This window comes from Bos javanicus, chromosome 2 (assembly GCF_032452875.1).
Source record: "Bos javanicus breed banteng chromosome 2, ARS-OSU_banteng_1.0, whole genome shotgun sequence".
Classification (NCBI taxonomy): Eukaryota; Metazoa; Chordata; class Mammalia; order Artiodactyla; family Bovidae; genus Bos; species Bos javanicus.
This window is the reverse complement of record NC_083869.1, coordinates 106,791,548-106,805,727: the sequence shown is the minus strand read 5'-3', so window position 1 is coordinate 106,805,727 and position 14,180 is coordinate 106,791,548. Positions and strand designations below refer to the sequence as shown.

General features: G+C 40.8%; 1 protein-coding gene across 1 annotated transcript in view; it reads right to left on the bottom strand.

The window, feature by feature from the left end:
• The window catches only part of TTLL4 (tubulin tyrosine ligase like 4), a 39,342-nt gene extending 30,728 nt beyond the window's left edge, over nt 1-8,614 (bottom strand). Inside the window, exon 1 of the mRNA XM_061385121.1 lies at nt 8,524-8,614. The gene's annotated coding sequence lies outside the window, so the exon portion shown is untranslated. The remainder of the gene's footprint in view (nt 1-8,523) is intronic.
• Between the last annotated feature and the right edge of the window lie 5,566 nt (nt 8,615-14,180).

The following is a 14,180-nucleotide window of genomic DNA, read 5'->3' as shown; positions in this document are numbered from 1 at the left end:
GGAAAAGACTCTGATGCTGGGAGGGATTGGGGGCAGGAGGAGAAGGGGACGACAGAGGATGAGATGGCTGGATGGCATCACTGACTCTATGGACGTGAATCTCAGTGAACTCCGGGAGCTGGTGATGGACAGGGAGGCCTGGCATGCTGCGATTCATGGGGTCGCAAAGAGTTGGACACGACTGAGCGACTGATCTGATCTGATCTGATAATAAGTGCTGTTGGGCATCTTTTCATGTGTTTGTTAGCCATCTGTATGTCTTCTTTGGAGAAATGTCGGCTTAGTTCTTTGGCCCCTTTTTTGATTGGGTCATTTATTTTTCTGGTACTGAGCTGCAGGAGCTGCTTGTATATTTTTGAGATTAATTCTGTGTCAGTTGTTTCATTTGCTATTATTTTCTCCCATTCTGAAAACTATCTTTTCACCTTGCTTATAGTTTCCTTTGTTGTGGAAAAGCTTTTAAGTTTAATTAGGTCCTATTTATTTTTGCTTTTATTTCCATTACTCTGGGAGGTGGCTCATAGAGGATCCTGCTGTGATTTATGTCAAGAGAGTGTTTTGCCTATGTTTCCCTCTAGGAGTTTTATAGTTTCTGATCTTACGTTTAGATCTTTAATCCATTTTGAGTTTATTTTTGTGTATAGTGTTAGAAAGTGTTCTAGTTTCATTCTTTTACAGACGGTTGATCAGTTTTCCCAGCACCACTTGTTAAAGACATTGTCTTTTCTCCGTTGTATATTCTTGCCTCCTTTGTCAAAGATAAGGTGTCCAAAGGTGTGTGGATTTACCTCTGGGCTTTCTATTTTGTTCCATTGATCTATATTTCTGTCTTTGTGCCAGTACCATACTGTCTTGATAACTGTGGCTTTGTAGTAGAGCCTGAAGTCAGGCAGATTGATTCCTCCAGTTCCATTCTTCTTTGGTTATTCGAGGTTTTTTGTATTTCCATAGAAATTGTGAGATTATTTGTTCTAGTTCTGTGAAAAATACTGTTGGTACCTTGATAGGGACTGCACTGAATCTATAGATTGCCTTGGGTACTATACCCATTTTGACTATATTGATTCTTCTGATCCATGAACGTGGTATATTTCTCCATCTATTTGTGTCTTCTTTGATTTCTTTCATCAGTGTTTTATAGTTTTCTATACATAGGTCTTTTGTTTCTTTAGGAAGATTTATCCCTAAGTATTTTATTCTTTTCATAGCAATGGTGAATGAAACTGTTTCCTTACTTACTCTTTCTGTTTTCTCATTGTTAGTGTATAGGAATGCAAGGGATTTCTATGTATTAGTTTTATATCCTGCAACTTTACTATATTCATTGATTAGCTCTAGTAATCTTCTGGTGATGTCTTTAGGGTTTTCTATGTAGAGGATCATGTCATCTGCAAACAGTAAGAGTTTTACTTCTTCTTTTCCAGTCTGGATTCCTTTTATTTCTTTTTCTTCTCTGATTGCTGTGACTAAACCTTCCAAAACTATGTTGAATAGTAGTGGTGAGAGTGGGCACCATTGTCTTGTTCCTGACTTTAGGGGAAATGCTTTCAATTTTTCACCATTGAGAATAATGTTTGCTGTGGGTTTATCATATATGGCTTTTATTATGTTGAGGTATGTTCCTTCTATGCCTGCTTTCTGGAGGGTTTGAATATGTTGAATTCTGTCAAAGACTTTCTTTGCATCTATTGAGATAATCATATCGTCTTTATCTTTCAATTTGTTAATGTGGTATATCACATTGATTTGCAAATATTGAAGAATCCTTGCATCCCTGGGATAAAGCCCATTTGGTCATGATGTATCATCTTTTTAATATGTTGTTGGATTTTGTTTGCTAGAATTTTGTTGAGAACTTTTGCATCTATGCTCATTGGTAATACTGGTCTGTAGTTTTTTTTGTGGCATCTTTGTCTGGTTTTGGTATTAGGGTGACGGTGGCCTCATAGAATGAGTTTGGCAGTTTACCTTCTTCTGGAAGAGTTTGAGTAGTATAGGTGTTAGCTCTTCTCTAAATTTTGGTAGAATTCACCTATGAAGCCATCTGGTCCTGGGCTTTTGTTTGAAGATTTTTTATTACAGTTTTGATTTCCATGCTTGTGTTGGGTTTGTTAAGATTTTCTATTTCTTCCTGGTACAGTTTTGGAAGGTTACACTTTTCTAAGAATTCGTCCATCTCTTCCAAGTTGTCCGTTTTGTTGTCATACAGTTGGTGACAGTAGTCTCTTATGATCCTTTGTATTTCTGTGTTGTCTGTTGTGATTTCTGCATTTTCATTTCTAACTCCGTTGATTTGATTCTTCTCCCTAGCTAATGGTTTGTCTATTTTATCTTCTCAAAGAACCAGCTTTTAGCTTTGTTGACTTTTGCTACAGTCTCCTTCGCTTATTTTTCATTTATTTCTGCCCTAATTTTAATGATTTCTTTCCTTCTACTAACCCTGGGGTTCTTCATATCTTCTTTTTCTAGTTGTTTTAGGTGTAATGTTAGGTTATTTATTTTATTTTTCTTTGTTTCTTGAGGTAAGCTTGTATTGCTATGAATGTTCCCCTGAGCACTGCTTTTACTGAATCCCATAGGTTTTGGGTTGTCATGTTTTCATTTGTTTCTATGCATATTTTGATTTTTTTGTATTTCGGAGATTGTTGTTTATTCAGAAGCATGTTGTTCAGCCTCCATATGTTCGCATTTTTAATAGTTTTTTTTTTTTTTCCTGTAGTTGACATCTAATCTTACCACAGTGTGATCAGAAAAGATGCTTGAAATGATTTCAATTTTTTTGTATTTACCAAGGCCAGATTTATGGCCCAGGATGTGATCTATCCTAGAGAATGTTGTGTGTGCACCTGAGAAAAAGGTGAAATTAATTGTTTTGGGGTGAAATGTCCTACAGATATCTATTAGATCTAACTGGTCCATTGTATCATTTAAAGTTTGTGTTTCTTTGCTAATTTTCTGTTTGGCTGATCTAGCCACAGGTGTGAGTCGGGATTAAAGTCTCCCACTATTATTGTGTTATTGTTAATTTCCCCTTTCATACTTGTCAGAATATGTCTTACATATTGTGGTTCTATGTTGGGTGCATACATATTTATAATTGTTATATCTTCTTCTTGGATTGATCCTTTGATCATTATGTAGTGTCCTTCTTTGTCTCTTTTCACAGCCTTTATTTCAAGGTCTATTTTATCTGATTTGAGTATTGCTACTCCTGCTTTCTTTTGGTCTCCATTTGCATGAAATATCTTTTTCCAGCCCTTCACTTTCAGTCTGTATGTGTCCCTTGTTTTGAGGTGGATCTCTTGTAGACGGCATATATAGGGGTCTTGTTTTTGATCCATTCAGCCAGTCTTTGTCTTTTGGTCGGGACATTCAACCCATTTAAATTTAAGGCAATTGTTGATAAGTATGATCCTGCTGCCACTTACTTTGTTGTTTTGGGTTCAAGTTCATAAACCTTTTCTGTGTTTTCTATCTAGAGAAGATCCTTTAGCATTTGTTGAAGAGCTGGTTTGGTGGTGCTGAATTCTCTCAGCTTTTGCTTGTCTGTAAAGCTTTTGATTTCTCCTTCATATTTGAATGAGATCCTTGTTGGGTACAGTAATCTAGGTTGTAGGCTTTTCTCTTTCATCACTTTAAGTATATCCTGCCATTCCCTTCTGGCCTGAAGAGTTTCTGTTGAAAGATAAGCTGTAATCCTCATAGGGATCCCCTTGTGTGTTATTTGTTGCTTTTCCCTTGCTGCTTTAATATTTGTTCTTTGTGTTTGAACTTTGTTAATTTGATTAATATGTGTCTTGGGGTGTTTCACCTTGGGTTTATCCTGATTGGGACTCTCTGGGTTTCTTGGACTTGAGTGGCTATTTCCTTCCCCATTTTAGGAAAGTTTTCAATTATTATCTTCTCAAGTATTTTCTCATGCCCTTTCTTTTTGTCTTCTTCTTCTGGGATGCCTATGATTCGAACGTTAGGGTGTTTAACACTGTCCCAAAGGTCTCTGAGGTTGTCCTTTTTTTTTTTCCTCTCTGCTTCACTTATTTCCACCATTCTATCTTTCACCTCACTTATCCTGTCTTCTGCCTCAGTTATTCTACTGTTGGCTCCCTGCAGAGTGCTTTTGATCTCAGTTATTGCATTACTCATAACTGATTGACTCTTTTTAATTTCTTATAGGTCCTTGTTAAACATTTCTTACATGTTCTTAATCCTTGTCTCTAGTCTATTTATCTGTAACTCCATTTTGTTTTCAAGATTTAAGATCATCTTTATTATCATTATTCTGAATTCTTTTTCAGGTAGACTCCCTATCTCCTCCTCTTTTGTTTGGTTTGGTGGGCATTTATCGTGTTCCTTTACCTGCTGAATATTTCTCTGCCTTTATATTTTGTTTAGATTGCTGTTTGGGGTGGCCTTTCTGTAGGCTGTAAGTCTGTGATTCCTCTTTATTGTGGAGCTTGCTCCCTGTGGGTAGGGTTGGTCTAGTGGCTCGTCAAGGTTTCCTGCCTGATTAGGGGAGCTTGCGCCTGTGTTCTGGTGGGTGAACTGGATCTCTTCTCTCTGGAGTGCAATGAAGTGTCCAGTAGTAAATTTTGGGGTGTCTATGGGTTTGGCATGGCTTTGGGCAACCTGTATTTTAATGCTCAGGGCTGTGTTCCTGCATTGCTGGAGAATTAGCATGATATGTCTTGCTCTGGAACTTGTTGGCTCTTGGGTAGAGCTTGGTTTCAGTGTAGGTATGGAGGCTTTTGGATGAGCTCTTGTCTATTAATGTTCCCTGGAATCAGGAGTTCTCTGGTGTTCTCAAGTTTTGGATTTAAGCCTCCTGCCTCTAGCTTCCAGTCTTATTCTTACAGTAGCTTCAAGACAGCACAGATGATAAAACATCTAGGTTAATGGTGAAAAGATTCTCCACAGTGAGGGACACCCAGAGAGGTTCACAAAGTTACATGGAGAAGAGAAGAGGGAGGAGGGAGACAGAGGTTACCAGGAGGAAAAGAGGGGGGAGTCAAAAGGGGAAAGACCAATCTAGCCAGTAATCAGTTCCCTATGCATTCTCCACAGCCCGGAACACCCAGAGAGATTCACAGAGTTAAGCAGAGAAGAGAAGGGGGAGGGAGGAGAAAGAGGTGACCTGGGGGAGAAAAGGGAGAGTCAAAAGGGGAGAGAGCAATCAAGCCAGTAATCACACCCCTAAGTGAAAAAAAGATACTGAAGATTAGATTCTTAAAGGTACAAAATTGATAACAAATACCAAAAAGCAAAGATTAACAATCTAGAGTAGAGGTTAGACTCTCAAAAATACGTTAAAAATACAAAACAAAATCAATCACAAAAATTATAAAATATATATATGAAATTTGCTTTAAAAATGCACTTTTTTTTTTGCAAGGTAATAGTAAGTTATTAAAATGAAAATTAAAGGAGTAATAGAGAACTTAAAAATCAAAAAATGATAATAGTAAAAATATATCTAGGAATTTCTCTAGAGCTGTTGTGGGCTGTGTGGGGTCAGTTCAGTTTCAGATAGTTTCTTGTTCCAGCTTGTACTTGTTCTCGAGGTCTAATAGGCCCCTTCCAATGCTTAGTCAATGTTAACTACAGGGTTTTAATCTGTTGCACCTGTCACTTCCAGAGTGGTTTCCTCTTCGTTTATTTTGGCTTCCTCTTTTTGCAAGTCTCTTCAGTGTCTAATTTCCATTCTGACACAAAGGGGCGAAGGTGGTCACTTATTTAGGCTCACTTGTTCAGTTGTATTGTGGGGAGGGAGGAACACTGCAAACAAATATCACTGGCATGTGTGGGGAGTGCTTGCAATGTATGGACCACACTGGGTTTGCCCCAGCTCACGGCAGCGCGTGCTTTCCAGGTCTACAATGCTCAGGCAACAGGTTGCTCTGCAGGGGTACTGTCCAAAGTGGGCCCTGGGTTTCGTGCACTTCCCAGGTCTAAGATGCTCAGGTTCAGGTTCTCAGCTACTCCACAAGGGCACAGACTCAGTTGGGCGTGCATTTTGTGCCCTTCCCAGGTCAGAGCAGCTCAGGTGACCAGGTGATTGGCGAGCACACTGTCCCAGGTGGGCCGTGTGTCTTAATCACCTCCCTGGTCCAGCCACTCTGTTTCCCAGGTGCGTAGCAAGAGCACCGTCTCAGGTGTGCCATGTCTCCTCTGGGGAGATGATCTCAGGCTGCGACCCTCCTGGCAGATGTCAACCATCCAGGATCCCAGGAAGACGTGGTTAGCAACTGGGAGCCTGCTCACAGTTTGGTGGAGGATCCCAGTCTCTGGGGCCAAGATTGCCCCTTGCCTTCTGGCTCTGGCTGTCAGACACCTGCCTCTCTGCCTCTGGTAGGGGGAGGAGCCTGTGTGCAGCCAGCTAGCTCTCCTTTGGTTTTTGCTCAATTCTTTGTTCTATGAGTCGGCCAGGCTGCAGGTTGGGTTAGGTTAGAGCCTTTCGCGGGAAAGTTTTTTTTTTTTCCCTCTCTGGCTATCCGACGGTTTGGGTTGCTATTTCACGTTAGCTCCCTCAGATTGTCCTCAGGGCATTCTGGTCCAGTCCTTACCCTAAAGCATGCAGCCCACGCCTCCCTGTCCAGCCCCCCGATCGCTGGTGTCGGATGCGTGCCTGCAACTAGGCTACTTCTCCGCTGTAAGTTGAGGTTAGGCGTGTATTCTGTGGGTTTTTTTTTTTTTTTTTCCTCCTGGTTATGTAGCCCTCTGAGATTCCAAAACTGCCCACAGACCCGCAAATGAGAGGGTTTTCTGCTGTTTGGAAACTTCTCTTCCTTCAGGACTCCCTTCCCAGGACAGGTCTCCATCCCTAACTCTGTTGTCTCTCTTTTTGTGTTTTATATTTTGTCCTACCTCCTTTCGAAGAGAATGGGCTGCCTTTCTGGGTGCCTGGTGTCCTCCGCCAGCATTCAGAAGTTGTTTTGTGGAAGTTGCTCAGCATTCAAATGATCTTTCCATGAATTTGTGGGAGAGAAAGTGGTCTCCCTGTCCTATTCCTCTGCCATCTTGGGACCACCCCCAACCTGGTTTTTATACACAGAATAACACACTACAGCAAAATTTGGAAGCATAAGAGATATGACACTCTCTACCCCTTTTCTTGTAAGGTCAGTTTCAGAAGAGTTCATTTGGAAGCTAAGGATCTGGAAATTGATTATTCTAAAACTGCATGTGGGGCTTCCCTTGTTTTCCAGTGCTGAAGACTGAGCTTCCACTGCAGCGGGGCTCAAGTTTGATTTCTGATCAGAAAGATTCCCTGAAGAAAGAAATGGCAACCCACTCTGGTATTCTTGCCTGGGAAATCCCATGGACAGAGGAGCCTGCCTGGCAGGCTACAGTCCATCGGGCAGCAAAGAGTAGGATAGAATTGAGCAGGAAAGTTCCCTGCAAACCCAGCTCAGGTCTGTCAGACTGTTTCCAGTTCTCTTTTCAGGCCTTGCTGTATCTTTACTAAAGATACTTTGTATCTGGAAGGTCCTCTCACCTCTTTATTCCCAGAAAACATTTGATGATTTTTCGGTGCTACATTCAGTCCAATCAATAAAGAGCTCCTAACTTTTGGGAACTAAGAGGGGGTGGTTTTCATACAAACAGTACCTCAGTATTTATTGCAAATAACTAAGGATAGAACACCTTCCCAAAGGGCCCCCCTGCTACTTGTTGACTGCCTAAATCAACAGGTAATTAAGTTAAGGAAGATGGAATCTGGAGTATCTGAGTAGATAGGAGTAACTCCCCAAGGAAGGAAGGATTAAAACATTTCCTAGATGTAGAATGGAAATGTGAAGATAACAGAGTTTTCCAAATAAATTTGGGTTAAATATTTTTCTAATGTTCTATTAGAACACACACCACACAATATGACAAATGCTGTTTACATGCTTAAAATTTCCCCTAAACTCTGTGCAAACATGCCTGCCCTGTGCACCCCTGTATCCCCCAGTGCCTTCCATAATGCCCTGGCTCACTAAGTATTTGTCGATGCTTATTAAAAATTGTTGAATGATTAAAGGAAGTAATGGATTGATGAACACATGAAGAGTTAAATTCTACACAGTTAAGGAAAGTATTTCTCTACAGACAGTGAAGATGGGGAAGTTAAAAGCGGGGTATTCATGTTAAATTCAGCCGTGAGGCCTGAGAGGACCTTGGGCTCACACTAAAGAGAGGGGAATTTAAACTACAGCGAGGCGGGAAAGGAAGCTCGAGGCCTAGGGTGAAAAGATGCTGCAGGATTCGGGGAACCAGAGGAGGGGCGACTAAGTTCACTGGGTGCGGCGGGAAAGGGGGTCAAGAAAGGGTGCAGAGGGGTTCCGAGGAGGCGCGAAGACCTGGCAGGGTAGGAGGCCGCGGATCCCTCTCTTCCCAGGTGATGGAGAGGTGGCTGGCAGGAAGCAGGGCTGGGCAGGAGCAGCCAGAGGGCTGGAGGCCGCGTCAAAAGGCCCGGGGCAGAAGAAGGGGAGAGAGAGTCGAGCCGGCAGAGGGTCGTTGCCCCGGCTCCGCGGCCACACTCACCCAGCGGACTCAGCTTCGCCGCGGCTGGGCGCCGGCTCCGCGCTGCTTCCTCCCTCGGCCTGCGGGCGAGCTGGCGGCCTCAGGCTCCCCTAGCAACCACGCACGGCCACGCGACCCGCGCTCTCAGCCGCCAGCGCGGCTGCCACCAGACACGCACTGCGCGCGCCCCCAGCGGACGCACGGAGGGCCTGAAGGGGCGATCCCAGCGGGAGGGAGGCAGGCGCGCGGAATCTCGGGGCTAATGGAGCTTGGAAAGGCGGCGGTCACAGGGCTCGCGCACGCGCAGCCACTTTAACGCGGGTGGGACTCGCAGAGCGGAATTCTGGGAGATGTAGTCTCGAGGTTAAAGCCCTGAAAGGCTACGTTCCGGCACGCCAGGACCCTCTATACTTTGATTCTACCTAACCCGTATGGACTCTTTCTTTGGCCGTGCCTTAATTCGCTCCTCTAAAACCAAAGAACTCAGAGTTCATTAAATAATTTTCTTGTAGTACTTTCCAATTAAAAGCCTTTGCGTTTGACCCCAGGAAAGAAGAGAGCGCCAGATCCGCTATGCTTCGCTCTTCCTACCTTCTCCTAACCCCAACCCAAGCAGCAGGCTCCAATTACAATCACCTGCTTTCTGAGCTTCAAGTGTGAACATTAGCAAACACTGACTCAATTAATTATCTCCCCAGGCAGGAGAGATAGTGCCCCCTCAGACTCAGACGTCCCTGGTTCTTCTGAATTCAGAGATCTCAAAAGAACTGGAGGGCGAAAAGAGCTTTTCTAAATAGTCTGCTACAGAAATAATAGGAACAATAAGAGATGAAACTAATTTAAGGAAAACAATCTGGGCCACAGCAAAGATGCTTAATAAATAATTGATTCAGGCAACAGTCACTGATTAGCTATAAATTATATCTCATGATGCGATGCAATTTGAATTACACAGTAACATTAGAAAGTAGTATATTTTTGTCTAAAAATCAGTTGAATCTGAATCTAATCAAGCTTTTGGCTCCAACTTCCAGTTTACAGGAAATAAAGAGAAACTGTCACAAGAAGGCCATCTGACAAATCCAGAATGTAGGCCAATGTATAGAGGAATGACCTTATTTCTTCAACAAATTCAGAGTATAAAAAAAGAGTGAGGTTTCCTATGTTGTAAGATACTTAAGAGACATAATCACATCAATGAGTGGACCTTGTTTAGATACTGATTCAAATAAGCCAACTGCAATTGTCTTTTGAGACAATAGAGAAATCTGAATATAAACAGGGGACATTAAGAACATAGATAACGTTAAGAAATCACTATTAAGTTTTTTAAGTTAGTTTACTGAATGGTGACAACCTCCCCTCCCCCCAATATATCCTTGCCTTACTTCCAGGAACCTGTAAATATTACCTTATTTGGCAAAATATGTGATTAATGATTTTGAGATGATCTTGAAAGGATTAAGGAATTTTCCTGGATTACCTGAGTGGGCCCTAAATCCAATAAGAAGAATCCCTAGTAAGGCAGAAAGAGATGGGAGAGACACAGAGAAGACACAGAAAAAAGGAAGAGGCGACTTGTGACCAAGAAGGTAGAGATCAGAGCAAAGTAGAATGTCTGGGGGCACCATAAAGTGGAAGAGACAAGAATGGATTCTCCCTTAGAATCTTCTGAGGAAATGAGGTTCTTCAGACAGGCTGATTTCAGAATTCTGGCTTCTAGAACCACGAGAGAATTTGTTCTTTTAAGTCACCAAATTTGTGGTAATGTGTTGGCAGCCACAGGATGGATATTGTGACATTATTTAAGAAGATATCCTTATTTTTTACCAGATACGTTAAGGTATTAAATGACATGATGCCAACGAGTTGCTTTTGTGTGTGTGTGTGTGTGCTTTAAAATACTACAGCAAACACTGGAGTAGCAATGAGCACACCTAACACCCAGGTCTTAGTTTCTAATATCACTCCATTACCAGGAACCAGGGCTTCCCTGGTGGTAAAGAATCCATCTGCAATATGGGAGACCTGGGTTCAATCCCTGGGTTGGAAAGATTCCCTGGAGAAGATAATGGCAACCTACTCCAGTATTACGGCCTGGAAAATCCCACTGACAGAGGAGCCTGGCAGGCTACAGTCCATAGGGTCTCAATGAGTTGGACATGACTGAGCGGTTAAGCACACCAGGAACCAGGCCTCCTCCGAGAAATGGCTGATTCTAGGACTAGGGCAGGAAATACACAAAATGAGCTGGAAGCACCTGGCAGTGCCAGAAAGAAAGTATTACCAGAACAAAGCAAAACAACAGACTGGTGGGAAGATGTAACAGGAGCTAACTGAAAGAACTCCCAATGCCCAAAGTTGGAACAATTTGAGCAATAAAATTAAAGTAACAGTGCTTTTATAACCCAAAGTATAAAACAAATATCCATGAGTCACTGGTATAAATAAATGGTTGAGGACTCCCCTGGTGGCTCAATGGTAAAGAATCTGCCTACCAATGCAGGAGACATGGGTTTGATCCTTGGTCCAGGAAGATCCCACATGCCGCAGAGCAACTAAGGCCTTGTGCCACAACTGCTGAGCCCGTGTGCTCTAGAGCCCATGCCCTGCAACGAGAAGCCACTGCAATGGGAAACCCACTCAATGCAACTAGAGAACGTCTGCATGCAGCAGTGAAGAACCAGTGAAGCCAAAAATAAATAAAATTTTAAAATAAATAAATGGTTGAATGTATTCACAAATGTGATAAAGAGCCAAATCTCCTATGCAGAAAAATTAAAAGAAAAAATGTAGATATTCAGCCCTAAAGGTGGGGAAGAATAACCCACATTCCTTGAGTTTGGGCTGTGCAGAGTGACTTATTTTCAGAGTACAGTATGAAAAGGGGGGTAGCGTAAGGCAAAAGTAGTAACAGTAGAAAAATCTGACAAACATCACTTCAGCCAGGTGATCAAGGTCAACATCATGTAGATAGTATATGCCCTTGATAGATGATGAAAATGGCATTTTGCTTTTGATTTTCCTCCCCAAAACTCGTAACTCCAATCTAGTCGTGAGAAACATCAGGCAAATTCCAATAGAAGAGCATCCTGCAAAATGCCTGACCAGTACTTCTCAAAATTGTCAAGGTTATCAAAAATGAGATATTTCTAAAGAAACTCTTATAGCCAGAGGAGCTCAAGGAAACAACTAAATGATGTGTAATGAGATCCTGGAACAGAAAAAGGACACTAAGTAACAATTAAGGAACTCTGAATAAAATGCAGGTTTTTAGTTGATAATACAGTTCACCCTTAAACAATGTTTGAACCACATGAATTCACTTATTCGTGAATCTTTTTCAGTAAATACATACTACAGTACTAGATAATACACAGTTGGTTGAACCCTCAGGTATGGAGGGCTGACTATAAAATTATACTCAGATTTTCAACTGTGTGGGGGTAATGGCCCCCCAAGCCCTAAGTTTTTCAAGAGTCGACTGTGTATCAATGTTGATTCCACTAATTGTAACAAATATATCAAAATAATGTAAGATGCTAATAATAGGGGAAATTGTGTATAATAGAGGCAAGGCATAATATATGAACTCTTTTTACTATCTGCTCAATTTTTCTGTAAATCTAAAACTGTTCTAAAATATAAAGTCTTTATATATAATTCTAAAAAAACCCCCAAAAACCTAGCAATAGAAATTTGCCTCATCCACCTTAACCAAATCATAGATGTAACTTCACCAGTAATGGGAATAAGTTATATCATCAGCCTCCAGATACATTGTACTATGAGGACACATCATCACTTACATAGTGTTTCTACCAAAAATGTATAACCAGCATCAAATCACACATACAGAAAATCAGATACACCCAAACATCAGATTTACACAAACTACAAAGAAATATCAGACACACTCAAAATATCAATCACGATCATAAAATTAAGGAAGGAATGAGGAATGGTTCTAGATTTGAGGCAAAAGAGATCTCATAACCAAACACAAAGCATGATCTTGGGTTAGAACCTAGACCAGGAGAAAAACAGGTATAAAGAAAACTACAGGCCAATATCACTGATGAACATAGATGCAAAAATCCTAAACAAAATTCTAGCAATCAGAATCCAACAACACATTAAAAAGATCATACACCATGACCAAGTGGGCTTTATCCCAGGGATGCAAGGATTCTTCAATATCTGCAAATCAATCAATGTAATACACCACATTAACAAATTGAAAAACAAAAACCATATGATTATCTCAATAGATGCAGAGAAAGCCTTTGACAAAATTCAACACCCATTTATGATAAAAACTCTCCAGAAAGCAGGAATAGAAGGAACATACCTCAACATAATAAAAGCTATATATGACAAACCCACAGCAAACATTATCCTCAATGGTGAAAAATTGAAAGCATTTCCTCTAAAGTCAGGAACAAGACAAGGGTGCCCACTTTCACCATTACTATTCAACATAGTTTTGGAAGTTTTGGCCACAGCAATCAGAGCAGAAAAAGAAATAAAAGGAATCCAAATTGGAAAAGAAGAAGTAAAACCCTCACTATTTGCAGATGACATGATCCTCTACATAGAAAACCCTAAAGACTCCACCAGAAAATTACTAGAACTAATCAATGATTATAGTAAAGTTGCAGGATATAAAATCAACACACAGAAATCCCTTGCATTTCTATACACTAATAATGAGAAAACAGAAAGAGAAATTAAGGAAACAATTCCATTCACCATTGCAACGAAAAGAATAAAATACTTAGGAATATATCTACCTAAAGAAACTAAAGACCTATATATAGAAAACTATAAAACACTGGTGAAAGAAATCAAAGAGGACACTAATAGATGGGGGAATATACCATGTTCATGGATTGGAAGAATCAATATAGTGAAAATGAGTATACTACCCAAAGCAATTTATAGATTCAATGCAATCCCTATCAAGCTACCAACAGTATTCTTCACAGAGCTACAACAAATAATTTCACAATTTGTATGGAAATACAAAAAACCTCGAATAGCCAAAGCGATCTTGAGAAAGAAAAATGGAACTGGAGGAATCAACCTACCTGACTTCAGGCTCTACTACAAAGCCACAGTTATCAAGACAGTATGGTACTGGCACAAGGAGAGAAATATAGATCAATGGAACAAAATAGAAAGCCGAGAGATAAATCCACGCACATATGGACACCTTATCTTTGACAAAGGAGGCAATAATATACAATGGATTAAAGACAATCTCTTTAACAAGTGGTGCTGGGAAATCTGGTCAACCACTTGTAAAAGAATGAAACTAGAACACTTTGTAATACCATATACAAAAATAAACTCAAAATGGATTAAAGATCTCAACGTAAGACCAGAAACTATAAAACTCCTAGAGGAGAACATAGGCAAAACACTCTCTGACATACATCACAGCAGGATCCTCTATGACCCACCTCCCAGAATATTGGAAATCAAAGCAAAAATAAACAAATGGGACCTAATTAAACTTAAAAGCTTCTGCACATCAAAGGAAACTATTAGCAAGGTGAAAAGACAGCCTTCAGAATGGGAGAAAATAATAGCAAATGAAGCAACCGACAAACAACTAATCTCAAAAATATACAAGCAACTCCTACAGCTCAACTCCAGAAAAATAAATGACCCAA